Source organism: Camelus bactrianus, chromosome 3 (assembly GCF_048773025.1).
Source record: "Camelus bactrianus isolate YW-2024 breed Bactrian camel chromosome 3, ASM4877302v1, whole genome shotgun sequence".
NCBI lineage: Eukaryota > Metazoa > Chordata > Mammalia > Artiodactyla > Camelidae > Camelus > Camelus bactrianus.
The window spans coordinates 66121165-66135580 of record NC_133541.1 but is presented as its reverse complement, the minus strand read 5'-3'; the positions used below and the strand labels follow the sequence as shown (position 1 = coordinate 66135580).

The following is a 14416-nucleotide window of genomic DNA, read 5'->3' as shown; positions in this document are numbered from 1 at the left end:
CCTAGGGTCCAGTGCCTTTATCCTGTCTCTTAGCTCTCCAGGGCCTTTTATGGCAGCATCTTCCTCTATTAAAAAATAAAAGCTAGCCAATTCGTTAATACATCTAATACCTAAGACCTACTTTTGGATGTATTTGGATTTCCATTGGCTTTCTTAAGATAATATTGGCCCTCCAAAGTGAAACTCATATAGATATATATACATATATATATTTATATTCTTATTCGAAATTTTCACATATATCCTTTGAAAACAGTATTTGGGGCACAGAGTAAATCTTAATGACAGCAATATTGGATACCTTATTAAGGTGATGTGAGAGTTTTGGGGTTAAGTTTTTAGTCACTCCTCAAATCACACTTCCCAGGGAGCTTGGCTCCTCTGTTTACTCAAAAGACCAGCCGTGAAGGCATGAGAAAACATGAATTAATACAGTTTCACCTGTACATTAGATATGGGGGAAATTACATTTTATTGCCAATCAGTGTGCTGAAATACTTAGTTGTAAAACTGGTCTCTGGCTTTAATTGACGAGTGACATTGATATAAAAACTGCTGTATTTTTGTTCAAATATTTACAGTTAATTAGAGGAAGCAGCAAAGACATAATGAATGTACAGATTTTAGTCTAAACACAGATTGCTCATATTGGCATCTCATTAAGAATGTGTTCTGTAATGAATCATTTAGTCTACTTATCTTTGTTCTTTATCTTTAGAACCATTATCAGGGTGGCTGTGAAGAAAGCAGATGAGAGTTTTAAAAAATATTACCGTAGAACATCACATGCTAGGGAAGTAGTAGTTGTGAACAAGACTGGTTTGAGTTAATGTAGATGGAGAATGGGATTACTGCTTAAGTTAAAGCTTACCCTCACTAGTGTGTAATGTATATATAGTATAATTAAAACTCATGAAAGAGGTTTCCAAAGTGGTTTGGGCATTTGATTCAGATTTGATTTGATTTTAATTCATTTTGCAGTTCAGATCATCAGTTATGAGGTGTATTTGCTGGCCCTGCAATGTATCAGGGACAGCCAAGGTGGTCATTCATTTTTTTCATGCCGTGTAATAAATTATCATCAATTTAGCAACTTAAAAGCAACAAAAATGTGTTACTCACAGTTCCCATGGATCTGGAGTCAGGCTTCCTTTTCTCAGGGTCCTCTGCTCAGAATCTCACCAACTGTGTCAAGATGTTGGTCACACTTCTGTGTTCTCTGAAGCTTTGAGTACTCTTCCAGGTCTAGTAAGGTTACTGGCAGAATTCAGTTCCTTGTGGCTATAGAACTGAGGTCCCTTTTGTCTTGCTGGCTGACAGCCAGGGGTTGCCCTCAGCTCCTAGCGGCCACTTCACAATACAGCAGTTTAGGTCTTCAAAGCCAGCTGGAGAAGACTTTCCCCAGTCTGCTGTGAGGAAGTCTGTGTAGTGTGTTGTGAGCAAGGGAGTGACTGTCCCATCACCTTTGTCAGATTGGAACCTCTGCAGGGAAAGCCCATTCTATCATATTCACAGGCCTCCCCACACTGAAGGGAAAGGGATTATACAGGCTGTGGACACCAGGGAGCAGGAATTTGAGGGGCCATCTTAGAATTGACTTCTATAGTTAATGCAATTTAGGTGTCTCTTTCTGTGGCTGTGCAGTTTGATGGTTCCAGCCGTCTTGTTTGTAGGTTGTCATCTTGGAATATGATTAAAATCCTAAACTTGGGTGCCAGTCTTTACTTTTTGTCTTTGTTACAGGCTCCATATGGGGGCTCAAATTTAAACATTTTAAAGGATCAGGGTATTAGGAGGCAAAAAAATCTGAATTATTCCTACCTTGGTTTCCCTCTCTTTTGTTAGCCATTAGAAAGCAAAACAGTCATACCATAACGATTGGTTTCACATGTTTAATGTATATTTGAAGGAATTTTATACTCAAAGGGATTAGGTAGACAAGAATTCAACAGTCTTGCCAAAAACCTTTCTTAGAATATAGGAATGTGTGAAGCCTCATTTTCCACAAATTATATGTTTAATATTTCCTATTTTTTCCTTCTTCTTACCTTGACGTCTGCAAAATGCCTTCAATATCAGCTCAACATCTCCTCATATGTGTCTTTTTATTCTAATAATGCAGTCCTTTCTTATTTTTCTAATTCCCCTTTTATGTACACTGCATGATATGAGTAGAACTCTAATGAGCTACTATTTTTCTTTAAAGTAAAAGGAAATTTTGATTTCACTACTAATTATTTGTATGTTTATATTCCTAATGCCATCTGTTTTGTTTCTATTCATTTTCACTGAGCATATTAACTATAAAATTATGCAAAATTATACTTTCGATTTACAAAACATAGCCACCTGGCACCTAACTTGTGGTAATTCTCATCTTCTCTGTAAGTCATACAACTCATCATATTTGCACGTTAATCAACTTTTCTTTATGTATTGAGAAAGAAAACTTCTCTAAGGATATCTATTAAGGTTCTCACTAATAAACCATGGGACGAACAAAATTATCACAGAATGTATTCACCATGGTTACACTTTCCACTTTTATAGAAACAATTCTGGTATTTAATATTATTATAAGTGGTACATCATGCACCTACTTCAAGTTAATTTTTTCAATATTCTAAGTGATCTAATTTTTGTTAGCTTTCTTTATTGTTTCACTTATTTAAAAAATTGCTCTAGTGGGAATTTGGGGCAATATCTACCAAATTTTAGTTACAGAATTGAATAAGTTGTTTGCCATAATTGCATGGAGCCCCATTCTTTTGGTTTCTAGTAAGGATCCTATGAAATTTCATTTTGAGGAAGTTAATTTATGTTAGCTAAAAAATTCTTAATTAGTATATAAATATTTAGCAGCTGTCTTGTCTTTTATAGCTGAAATAGGACTTAGATTTCGTCTAATTCTATTCCTTTATTTCATAAATGAGGAAATGAATATCAAGGGAGTTAACACTGAGGAGAAATGTTCAAAAGTTGGGAATAGTTCCCTGGCCTTAGGTTTCTGTTGACATAAAAACTTCATTTTGCTGCATGAGTGTGCTGTACTTTTTGATTGTATACCCTAAACCCTGCAAGCTTCTTTCTCTTATGAAAGGTACACCATAATTAAAATTATTTTTTTCCAGTATTCTAGGTGTGCTTAATTTTCATTAGCTCTAATTTTCATTAGCTGCTCTAATTCTTTCATTTCATAGAAAGAAGCTCCCATAATAGCTGCTAGTATGAAACAGCTGAGTCCTGGTCATGCACCTAGTTGACCTCTGAGGGAGGACACAGTGTCAGGTATCTCCTGGTGGCTGAGTGACACAGTGTGACAAGATGAGCACACATCACCAATACAGCAAAACAGCAGCACCACAACCACCAAAAATTCAAAGGTTTCCTTTGGCAGCATTGTTATGTCAGATTCCAAGAGGATTAAAATGTATTTTTTATCAAAAAGGAATATTTCTTTCCTCATTAAACTTTACTTAGTATTTTTTCAAGCATGATTTTCAGATTCGAGAGATAAAAATATACTTTCTTAATTTTTTTGGAAGTGTAATTAAAAAATCTTTGATTTTAGAAAGACAAGCACAGATAATTCAAAGGCCTCTAATTACTCATTCTCTTTGGAGAGGGGATTAAAAAAAAAAAAAAACCTCCTAAAAACAAAGACTGTTCCTAATGAGGCTTCAGAATCCTGCAGACCTTCCTGGCAATTGAGAGCTTTATTTCCTCTTTATGGGAAAGTATTTTGGCTCACTGCCTCTTCATCACCCCTCAGAGAGAGAACCGCAAAACAGACTGAAGGACCTATTTTTCGTGACTTTGAAACTTTGTTTTATCTATTGCCCTTACACTGAGTTTGTCAAACCTCTGTGCGAACTTTAATGTGTGGGAGCTTTTCCTCTCATTTCACTCTCCACCTTCATTACCACACACAGATTTCGGAGGGTTGGACGGAGGGACGTGAGTATCACAGAGCCTGAGCCTGCTGTCCTGGGCATGGTTTATTGTGTGTTTGGCCTACTGAGCTTGTCAGTTGAACTGGCCAGGATTTAATTTAGGTTCATGTATCTTCTTGTATCCATACAGTGATTACTGTAATGGTGTATTGTTGGTTAAGGAATGTGGATATGTTTTATTTCCTTCAGTGGTAATGATGGATTTCCAAGACCACATGCCCATATCCATCTTCCCTTTATCAGATGACTGGTTGAAAATAGGGAAGTATATATTCTGTCTGGAAAAGAAAGATTATTTGGGACCAAGCTCATTTCTTTGGTATCCTTAGCAAGTGTTACTAGGCAGCAGAGCTAACCAGCCACAAAGCCTATGTTGACAGTGTTCCTGTATCTAATCTGTCTAATCAGTTCATGTGAGACTTTTTTCCCCTTTGGCAAACTCCACACAAACAGTGGAATATAAATAAAGGATGGAGCTAGAAGTTTTCTTTTCCCTGCTACCGTGCCCTGCAGAAATATTTGCCAAAAGAACACAACGAAGGAGTAAAATTTAACAATTGTTATTAATGAAGCTAAGTATATCTAGAATCACTCCCTGGATCCAAACTTATCCACTTTCTAGAACTAGTATTTTTCCCGATATCTGGTAACATTTCCTAGTTTTTAAATAGAGGATTATTGTAGATAGTAGCCATATATTTTGTGATGAATCTCCAAAAAGAATAGCTGAGAGTTAAGGCCCAGTATATAAGAGAAATCTTGTACCCTACGCATAGAATGCATTTCTCTGGCTTGGGGTTTTCAATCTGATGTGCCTGAGGCTTCCTGCCCAAGCTCATTTCCATTGCATGCCTAATTTGAAGATGCAAAAATAGTGGAATAGAGTTTGGAATGATCCTGGTATTTTGATTGGATTTAAGTTAGGAATGAATCCAAATTACTTCTCATTTTTGAATTCCCATTGCATCTTACTTGGTGGTGGAGAGCAAGTGACATTATTTTTAGGCTTTAGTTCAGTTTTCTTTAGTTACTGTTTTGACTGTATTAAATGACTTAGATTTTAAAAATGGGTGTTAATTGCACTCATAATTTAAAGTTTTTTTCCCCATACTGTTGAACTAATTTAAAGGAAAGATAAATGGCAAAGTATTATCTTTGGCAATATCCTACAATATTTGTCAGTAAAGACCTAAACAAGTGTTAGTATTTGCAGCTGCTGATTGTCTAGGGAGGAAGCCATAGGATGTTACTAGGGTGTGTGCATATGTGTGTGTGTGAGTGTGTGTGTGTGTGTGTGTGTATTTATGTGACAGTAGTCAGGGGGCTGTTCTGGGAGTACTGGCCTCCCTTGTTGGAGGCATTGAGTCAAAGGATGGAGTAGAGAGGAAATACCAGGTAAGAGACCACTGTTGGTCTGTGGAAAGAAAGATTTTACCTGAAAGTTAAAATAATGGCAAATGGTAGGATCTCCTAATCCTAACAGCCAAGTCAGAGGGGAAGGCAGGTAAGTGGGAAAATAGGTTGACATGGAAATACAGCATTTCAGAGAGTCCAAGATGGTGTCAGTAATGTGCTGTATTTAACTATTAGATCCTTCTCTTTGGTGGAGCTATAAAATAATGGCCCTTTCAGAAGCCATCACATCATAACAATAAGATTAATGCAATAATACTATATTTCAAAACACGTATTCTTTCCGTGGTATCATTTTTTAGATGGTATAGCCTTTGGACATGTGAAATAGTCATTCAGTTGAACTTGAGTGTTCTTTTTACTTTCTGAGAAAAAAATACTAAATAATTCTAATTCTAATACTTTTGTGCTATTAGAAAATGATATGAAACCATATTTCCTAGTAGCGAGCTATTCAGTTTATTCATAAAATGGAATTTATTGTTTTTGTTAACTTTAAGTCTTTGTTTTAATCCAAAAACAGTTGGATAAGACTGCTAATGAGAAAACCTCTCCTCTAAGGTCTAAGTTTTTACTCCTAGGCATCAGATATAATTCACTGATTCTTACTTAGGATACCACAGAACAAAATTTAATTATCTCTTTTTCCAAAGCTGATCAGAACCAGCAGTTTAGAAGGAGGGTTGTTCTTTTAGAGGTTGGCACTATGACAGCAGAAGTTTTAGTCTAATGTCGAGAGGAAAGTGGAGGAAATTAGAAAGTAGAGACATAATTGTTGCACTAACTAATGAAATAAAGCTACTATCCATCCATCAACCAGCCATCAACAAAAGTTTGAATTATCATCATTAGGTTATATACTTAAAGGAAATAGGGATAAAGGATACTATATTTTAGAAAACTTTCATCAAAAATGGTTAAAACATAAAATCATTTCTTTTATTACCTGGGGAGTTGAGCTTTGTTTCTGGAAATTTTATTTATTTATGTAGAACAGTTCATTCTCCAGCTTTATAGCAAAATGTGTTATTTGTAGAGAGCTGGGCCAATTTGGGGACCTGTAAAACAGAGAAAAGTTTTTGTTAAAACCTATGACCCCTTTGGTGAGGATGGAGTGTGTGAGATTTCCCACAAATAATTAAGATAAAGTGTCACTGAGCTGCATCCCATTCCTCTGTGTCCTTCTGTCAGGGATGAGCCAGAGGATCATGGCAAGTAGGGGCCCTGTGGATGCAGGGACTGTCTGTGAGACAGGGAGGGAGGATGCTTCTTAGGAACCCATAGTTTCTGTTACTTTTTGGCATTTCTGTCTTTCCTTTTAGAGTTCTAATTTTCTTGTCATTAAGAAATGTAATGCCTTTTATTTCCACAGTAATGTTTATATTTCTCTTTTGCATCTATCATCACTGAAAGCACTAGCCTTTTTGTCACTGGCTCAAGTCGCTCCATGACTTTAAGGTGCATGGTTACTATTTCTTACTATGCCATTGCTTGTCTCTCTTTTAAATGTCATTTTATGTTAGTGGATGATCAAGGTGTACACACTGGGCCCAAGGGGAAAAGTCCTAAGCAATCACTGGTTAGGGTCCAAAGAGCTCTTTTCATTCCTATTGATTCTATGCAAATAGATTCTGAATTGTGACTTGGAAACAGGCTTTTGTTAAGTTTTTTTGTTAAACAGAAGTTAAAAATTTTTCATGACTGTGTTCTTGGTTCACGGTCATTGCTTATATTTACTTTTTTTTCCCTTTATCCACAGTGACTGTAAGAATGGAAAAAAAAACGATTACAATTTTCAGTTTTCTGGAAACTGAAGACTTTGATCACATATGTCTGTAGGGAAATGTGACATAGGACCTAAACTGGAATGATATTTCCAAGCATGCTGAGGAATTGTTCCTTGTGTAGAAACCTCATGTTAGATTCCTAATTATAAGCACAAGTACTATTTTAAAAGGTTATTATTTTCCTGTTAGCTCTATTTCTTGGCAGGCAGTTCAAATTAGTACTAACAATAGAGATAAAATGTGATTCTTGTTAACTGGAGACTTGGCAGTTAGGAGAATCACATGGTGTCTTTCTGAGAGACAATGATGAAGCTAAATGTGCGTTGTTAAGCTCTCTAATAACTGAAGTTAACTCTCTGTATGGCCTTCATGAGACCCGCATTAGAAATTTGAGACAATTGTTTAATTTAAAAAATGATGGGAAAAATTCTAATGGCAAATCAGTCTGAGTCAATAATGAAAAAAGAAACTTTGAATATATTTTAAAAGGAATGAAGTTTTACTTTAATTCATAGTAGCTCATCTACAGAGACATTTTTAAAGCATGCAATAAATGACTATGGTGTTTGGTTGAAAGTGGAAATTAGTAGTAAAGTCCTATGGTGCTTATTCAGGTAGTTTTTCTTAATGTCTTTACCAATAATTTCTCTAAAGAAAAACATTCTAGGGGGCATCTTACTGCCTGACATAGGTGTCTCACTTGCTCTAATCAACATTCTGATTTAAATGAAGGTAAAAGTTACATTCTTATATGAAAACCAGCACTGGTACATCAGGGAAAAAAAGGGGTAGAAAGGAAGGGATGTAGGGAAGGAGAGAGAGTTTGAGAGAGGAAAGAGAAAAGAGAAGAACTCAAGAAGATAAGGATGAGCAGAATCAAGGATTACCGGGTCCTGGCATGTGAAGCTACTCAGTTTCGACAGTTTGGTATTGGATGGCAAAAAGGAGTAAAACACAATCAAACTTTCAGGTCCTTGCACACTTAACAGCAGCGATCTAAATTGAGTCAGGATCTGAGAGTCCCTAACCATGTGAGTAAGTGCTAGGCTGAGGGGGTGTTATCAAGTAAAACAGATATCCTTGCTTCAATTCGCATAGTGCCTAGAGGTAATTAGTGAGTTTCTAAAATATTTTTTCAAAAGACTGTTTTCTTGAGTAACTAGTATATTCCCTTTGCAGTCGTCGCACCCTTCCCCCCCCGCCCCCCAATTTGGTCAAATCCCTTTTAAATGTCCATAACAAAAGCAGAGGTTAGCTTTCCAAATAATTCCAAATTTGTAGGAAAGAAACTAATGAGATTGTGTTAAAATGTCAAAGTGTATGTATCTTAGTTAGCAAGCCTGAGTAAATTTCAGCAAAAAGTAGTTTCGACTCAGTGCCATCCCACCTTTAGGGGTTTTAAGTAAGAGAAAGTGTGGAAAACCACTCTGCCCTGTGTGAAGGGTGGTGGCTTATGTTCTTCATGGGAACAGTTAGTTAAGTCTCTCAGGTTTGTTTTATGCTGCCTCTGTGGGAAAACACCTCCATTCTGAGACTGCTGATCATGGAAGGGGTCTACAGTCTTTTTCTAGTACATTCTCAGTAAATTATTCTTAAAGCAAAATAATAGCACAAAGGTTTATAGTAACAACTGTTTTTCAGAGTATTGGGGGGAATAAAAGAACGTGTTTGTACCCTTTGAAGATTTCAAATCTTTAAAATGCCAGTCTGTTTTGAAAGTTTCTACATAGAATAATTTTGTGTTTGATGAAAGATTCCTCTTGTCCTCCCAAGGTTTCTTTTGGAGTATAGAGAAGTAATGAAAGAATCAATTGTGTACATTGATTTTTTTCCCCTGTTACTAACAGGCCTAGAACACCTTCCATATCATGTGGCAAGGTTCCAGGTTGTAGATGGACATGAATGATAGCTGGCACCTTGGAAAAGGGGACTGAAATCAATGGAACAGGTTACCCAAAACAGTTTTTCAAATGCCAGTATTTTTAAAGGAGTGTATGATTACTCTTCTGAAGGCAGATGCCTAGCCACTGTGTCTAGAAATGAGACATTTTCTCCAATTCCAAATCATAGTTGCATCTGGGAGTATGAGAGTCAAAGGAGAACAGAGGTCAGGCTGAAGTGAAAGCTGATTTAGTTCTTGATGATGAGATTGCATTGAACAGGAGCTGGGACAGGATGACAGTGAAGTTCCCTTTAAACATTGAATTGTCATTTAAAAATACCTGCCCATTCTTCTCTGGATCATCTTTTAAACGATGCTTGTAGGTATGAAAATTGACTACTATTCCCTTATGCATTTATTATTCAACCACTTTTTTTTTACATTATATTAGTTTCAGGCATACGGCATAATGATTTAGTAAGCTCTACTAAGTGTCAGGTTATGTGCTAGATATTAAGACAGAAATTAATGACTTTTCACTTTGAAGGAGCTTACAGTTTAGTGGGGAGTGGGGTTAAAGTCACTTAATGTTGCCATAAAGAGACAGCTTCTGCTGATTGGTCATTATTTAGCTTTATGCCCTTGATCCTGGGTAAGTAGCTACAAGTAGAAACATTTGATCTAGAAACTGATCTTTCTTGTGAGTAGCAAAATTTTTTCTTATCTAGCATCAGGCTCAAAAGACCTTTTTTTTAAATTAACTTTTTAATATTTTAAAAAGGTTGATTTTGAGATTCTCTTTAAAATTCCTTTGACGAAAATAGTTTTGGAGAAAAATGTAAAAAGAAGCTCTCTTGTTCTGAGAGTGAGAGGAAAAGGTATTGCAACAGGCAAATCTTGCTCTCACCTGCACTCATTTTCATTTGACATGCTGCAATTTTTAGATCTTTTTATTTCCTTACGAAATTTGCATCTGCCAGAAAGAACATCATGCAAATATCTGTAAATCTCTAACCCCGTTTTCTCTTGTTGGATATATTCTCATAAAGCTTCCCAGATTACAAAGACATTAAGAATAATATAATTGAGTTCTATTTTCTTTGTTTTGAAAAGCAAATGTTTCTGGCTATTAGCATGCATGAATTCTATTCTTGGCATTTATATTTTGGGCTTTGACATAATGGTCTAACTTTTTTGATGGATGTATCTAATTATATTTCTTAATTGATATTAAACTAATATGAGTATTGAAAAAAATACTAAAGGTTTTGAACAAGTTTTCAGTTTTTTTGAAAATTTGAACTATAATTTTAATATCACACTATAAACAACTCTTAGAATGCATATACATATAAACATGTAAGTGTTGGTGCAAATGAAGACTCAAACAAATTCAACACTTCAGAAAAGAATCTAATAAAGAGAACTGGTAGTAGGATTTTCTAGATACATTACATTATTTTGTATATGTGACATAGGTTACTTTGTTCAGATACATTATGGACAGTAGTTAAAAATTGCCAATCCAGCTAATGGGCAAGGGCTACTTTTATAACCTAGAGGCAGTACCAGTCCCCCAAAAAAGTGAAAAGTAAAGAAGATAATTGTGTATTCTGATAAGGACTCCAAAGGGAGATAGGATAAGGAACAGCTGGTGAGGGGAGGGCAGCAGGATGGACCACTGCTTACGTGGATTGCCAGAGAAGGTCTCTATGAAGAGGTGACATTTGTTTTGTGAGCTGAGAGGTGAGAAGGGTGACTCTTGCTTTTGTTAGCAGACCTTTTCCTATACTTTTCAAAAGCTCTGCCAGACCAATACATGTGTTCCATGGAATTTCTATTTCAGTGGCTTGTTTTTTAATATAATAAGACATGTTAGGAAATGAAGTGAAAGAACAGATGATTCTTTCTCTGTATATGTAACTAATTTGGTGTTCTGTCATTATGATTCTTGCTTTTCTACAAAGTGACAGGGGAGTCTAGTTAGAAGAACCTGGATGAAGATTGAGAAACCTACGTTCTTGTTAAGCCCTGCTGCCACTATCTTCACAGCATATAATCCCTCTGGACCTTGTTTTCTCATCTGAACAGTCACACAACTGGCTTTAATGCCCTTTGCACCCCTATCCAGTTCCAAAACCATTATCATTCTAACAGGAAGGTCTTTGAATACATCTTGGTGTATAATCATGGAGTGCTCACTAGCAGACAGAGCATAGCTCTTCTCTTGGGAAAATGAGAAAGGGATATTAATTCAAATTATTATGAAAGATGACCCCAAAATGGGGGAAAACACTTTTCATTAAAAAAATAAACTTAAAATAATATTTAAACTGGCATGATTGTTATCTAGAACTAGAATTTTAATGTTTTTGGTAGGACTTTCATTAAGTATCATATTCCTTATAATTCAGCATTTATGTAGTAAAGTAATTCAGTGAACATTTTATAAAAAACACATAGCATACAAATCACCAAGTTGAATTTGTGAGGAATCAATGCTTTCCTGACTTGGGGAGCAGTCTTTCCTGGGGGTTAGCATACATACATACAAACAAAATTTGTTTATTCGCTTATTGATTTGCTTTATTCCACAGACACTTGAAGCAGCTTATAATAATGTGTGTGCCAATACAAACAGTCAGGATGAAGGAAAATATAGCTAGAATGGAAAGCAGTGTTAGGCAAGAGATCAGCAAGCAACAGAATTCCACAAAGCTTCTAACACTGAGGTGAAAATTTTGGCTATGATGTTAATTATGGCCAAGAAGTACTTCAGTGTTTGTAAAAAGTGTATCAGCTCTTGAGGAGAGTTCTTTTTGGACTGGTACTGCCTCTAGAGCCTTTCCTAGAATGAACATCTTAAAGAAATTGCATGGAACTTTTGCACTGGGGGATATACTGTTTGATGATGACATTTACTGAGCACTTTCTATGTGCTAGGCGTGTTCCTAAGTATTTTACAAACATTTTCTCATAATTTTCATAACTCTATAAGCTAGGGACTATTGTGTTTTTTAATTGAAGTATATTTGATTTATAATATTATATTAGTTTCAGATATAGAGCATAGTGAGTCAATATTTTTATAGATCATGCTCCTTTAAAAGTTATTTCAAGATGATGGCTATAATCCCCTTTGCTATGCAATATATTCTTGTTGCTTATCTATTTTATACACAGTAGGTTGTATCTCTTAATCCCATATGCCTAGTTTGTCTCTCTTCCCTTGCCCCTCCCCCACTGATAACCACTGATTTGTTTTCTATATCCCTGAGTCTCTTCCTGTTTTGCTGTACACATTTGTTTGTATCGCTTTTTAGATTTAACATATAAGTGATATCATACAGTATTTGTCTTTCTGTCTGATTTATTTCACTAAGCATATTATTTTCTAGGTCCGTCTACATTATTGCAAATGGCAGTATTTTGTTATTTTTTATGGCTAAGTAATACTCCATTGTCTGTTGGTGGACACCTGGGTTTCTTCCATATGGATCTTGGATATTGTAAACAATGCTGCTGTGTACACTGGGGTACATGTGTCTTTAATAAGTATTTTTGTTTTTTCCAGATATATACCTAGGAGTACAATTGTTGGATCTTACGGTAGTTCTATTTTTAGATTTTGAGGAAACTCCGTACTGTTTTCTATAGTGACTCTACAAATTTACATCCCTACCAACAGTGTAAAATTTTTGTCCAATCCTTGCAAATATTTATTTGTAAACTTTTTGATGATAGCCATTCTAATAAATGTGATGTGATATCTCGTTGTTTTGATTTGCATTTCTATAGTAATTAGTGATGTTGAGCATCTTTTCATGGCCCTGTTAGCCATCTATGAGCCTTTTATATATTTTGGATATTAACTCCTTGTCAATCATGTTATTTGCAAATATTTTCTCCCATTCTTATAGGTTGTCTTTTCATTTTGTTGATGGTTTCCTTTTCTGTGCAAAAGCATCTAAGTTTAATTAGGTACTTTTTAAAAAAATTTTTGCTTCTTTTTTTTGACTTAGGAGTCAGACTCTCCAATATATTGCTATTATATAGATATAGATATAGATATAAAATATATAAAAGTGTTCTGCCTGTGTTCTCTTCTAGAAGTTTTATGGTTTCTGATCTTACGTTTAGGTTTTTAATCCATTTTGAATTTATTTTTGTATATGGTGTGAAAAAATGTTCTAATCTCATTCTTCTACACATAGCTTGTCCAGTTTTCCCACCACCACTTGTTGAAGAGACTGTCTTTTCTCCACTATATATTCTTGCCTCCTCTGTCATAGATTATTTGACCATAAGTGCTTGAGTGGGTTTATTTCGGGGCTCTCTATTCTATTACATTGATCTATGTGTCTGTTTTAGTGCCAGAACCATGGTGTTTTGATTACTGTAGCTTTGTAGTATGGTCTGAAATCTAGGGGGGTGATACCTCCAGTTTTGTTCTCTTTCCTCAAGATTGCTTTGGCAATTCAGGGTCTTTCATGGTTCTGTATGAATTTTAAGATTATTTGTTCTAGTTCTGTGTAAAATCTCATGGGTATTTTGATAGGGATTGTATTAAATCTATAGGTGGCTTTGGGTAGTATGGCCATTTTAACAACATTAATTCTCCCAGTCCAAGAGCATGGAATATTTTTCCATTTCTTTGTATCATCTTCAGTTTCCTTCATCAGTGTTTCTTACTTTTCAGCATACAGGTTTTTCACTTCCTTTTCTTAGTTTTCAGCATACAGGTTTTTCACTTCCTTAGTTAAGTTTATTCCTAGATATTTCATTCTTTTTGGTGTGATTTTAAATGATATTTTTTAAGCTTTGTCGTTCATTTTTTTTAACATTTTTTATTGATTTATAATCATTTTACAATGTTGTGTCAAATTCCAGTCTTCAGCACAATTTTTCAGTTATTCATGGACATATACACACTCATTGTCACATTTTTTTCTCTGTGAGTTATCATAACATTTTGTGTATATTTCCCTGTGCTATACAGTGTAGTCTATTCTACAATTTTGAAATCCCAGTCTATCCCTTCCCACCCTCCACCCCCCTGGTAACCACAAGTCTGTATTCTCTGTCTGTGAGTCTATTTCTGTCCTTTATTTACGCTTTGTTTTTGTTTGTTTGTTTGTTTTTGTTTTTGTTTTTTAGATTCCACATATGAGCGATCTCATATGGTATTTTTCTTTCTCTTTCTGGCTTACTTCACTTAGAATGACATTCTCCAGGGGCATCCATGTTGCTGCAAATGGCATTTTGTTGTCAGTTTTTATGGCTGAGTAGTATTCCATTGTATAAATATACCACCTCTTCTTTATCCAGTCACCTGTTGATGGACATTTAGGCTGTTTCCATGTTTTGGCTATTGTAAATAG

The 14416-nt window shown here is 35.4% G+C and overlaps 1 protein-coding gene and 1 long non-coding RNA gene across 17 annotated transcripts in view; one reads left to right on the top strand and one right to left on the bottom strand.

The window, feature by feature from the left end:
* Window positions 1-1254, bottom strand: part of LOC123615195 (uncharacterized) — a 50821-nt gene extending 49567 nt beyond the window's left edge. For both annotated transcript variants that reach the window (XR_006722760.2, XR_006722761.2), the window contains exon 1: window positions 1123-1254. This is a non-coding gene — a long non-coding RNA (uncharacterized LOC123615195). The remainder of the gene's footprint in view (window positions 1-1122) is intronic.
* The window catches only part of MCTP1 (multiple C2 and transmembrane domain containing 1), a 483190-nt gene that overhangs the window by 99191 nt on the left and 369583 nt on the right, over window positions 1-14416 (top strand). The window lies entirely within an intron of this gene.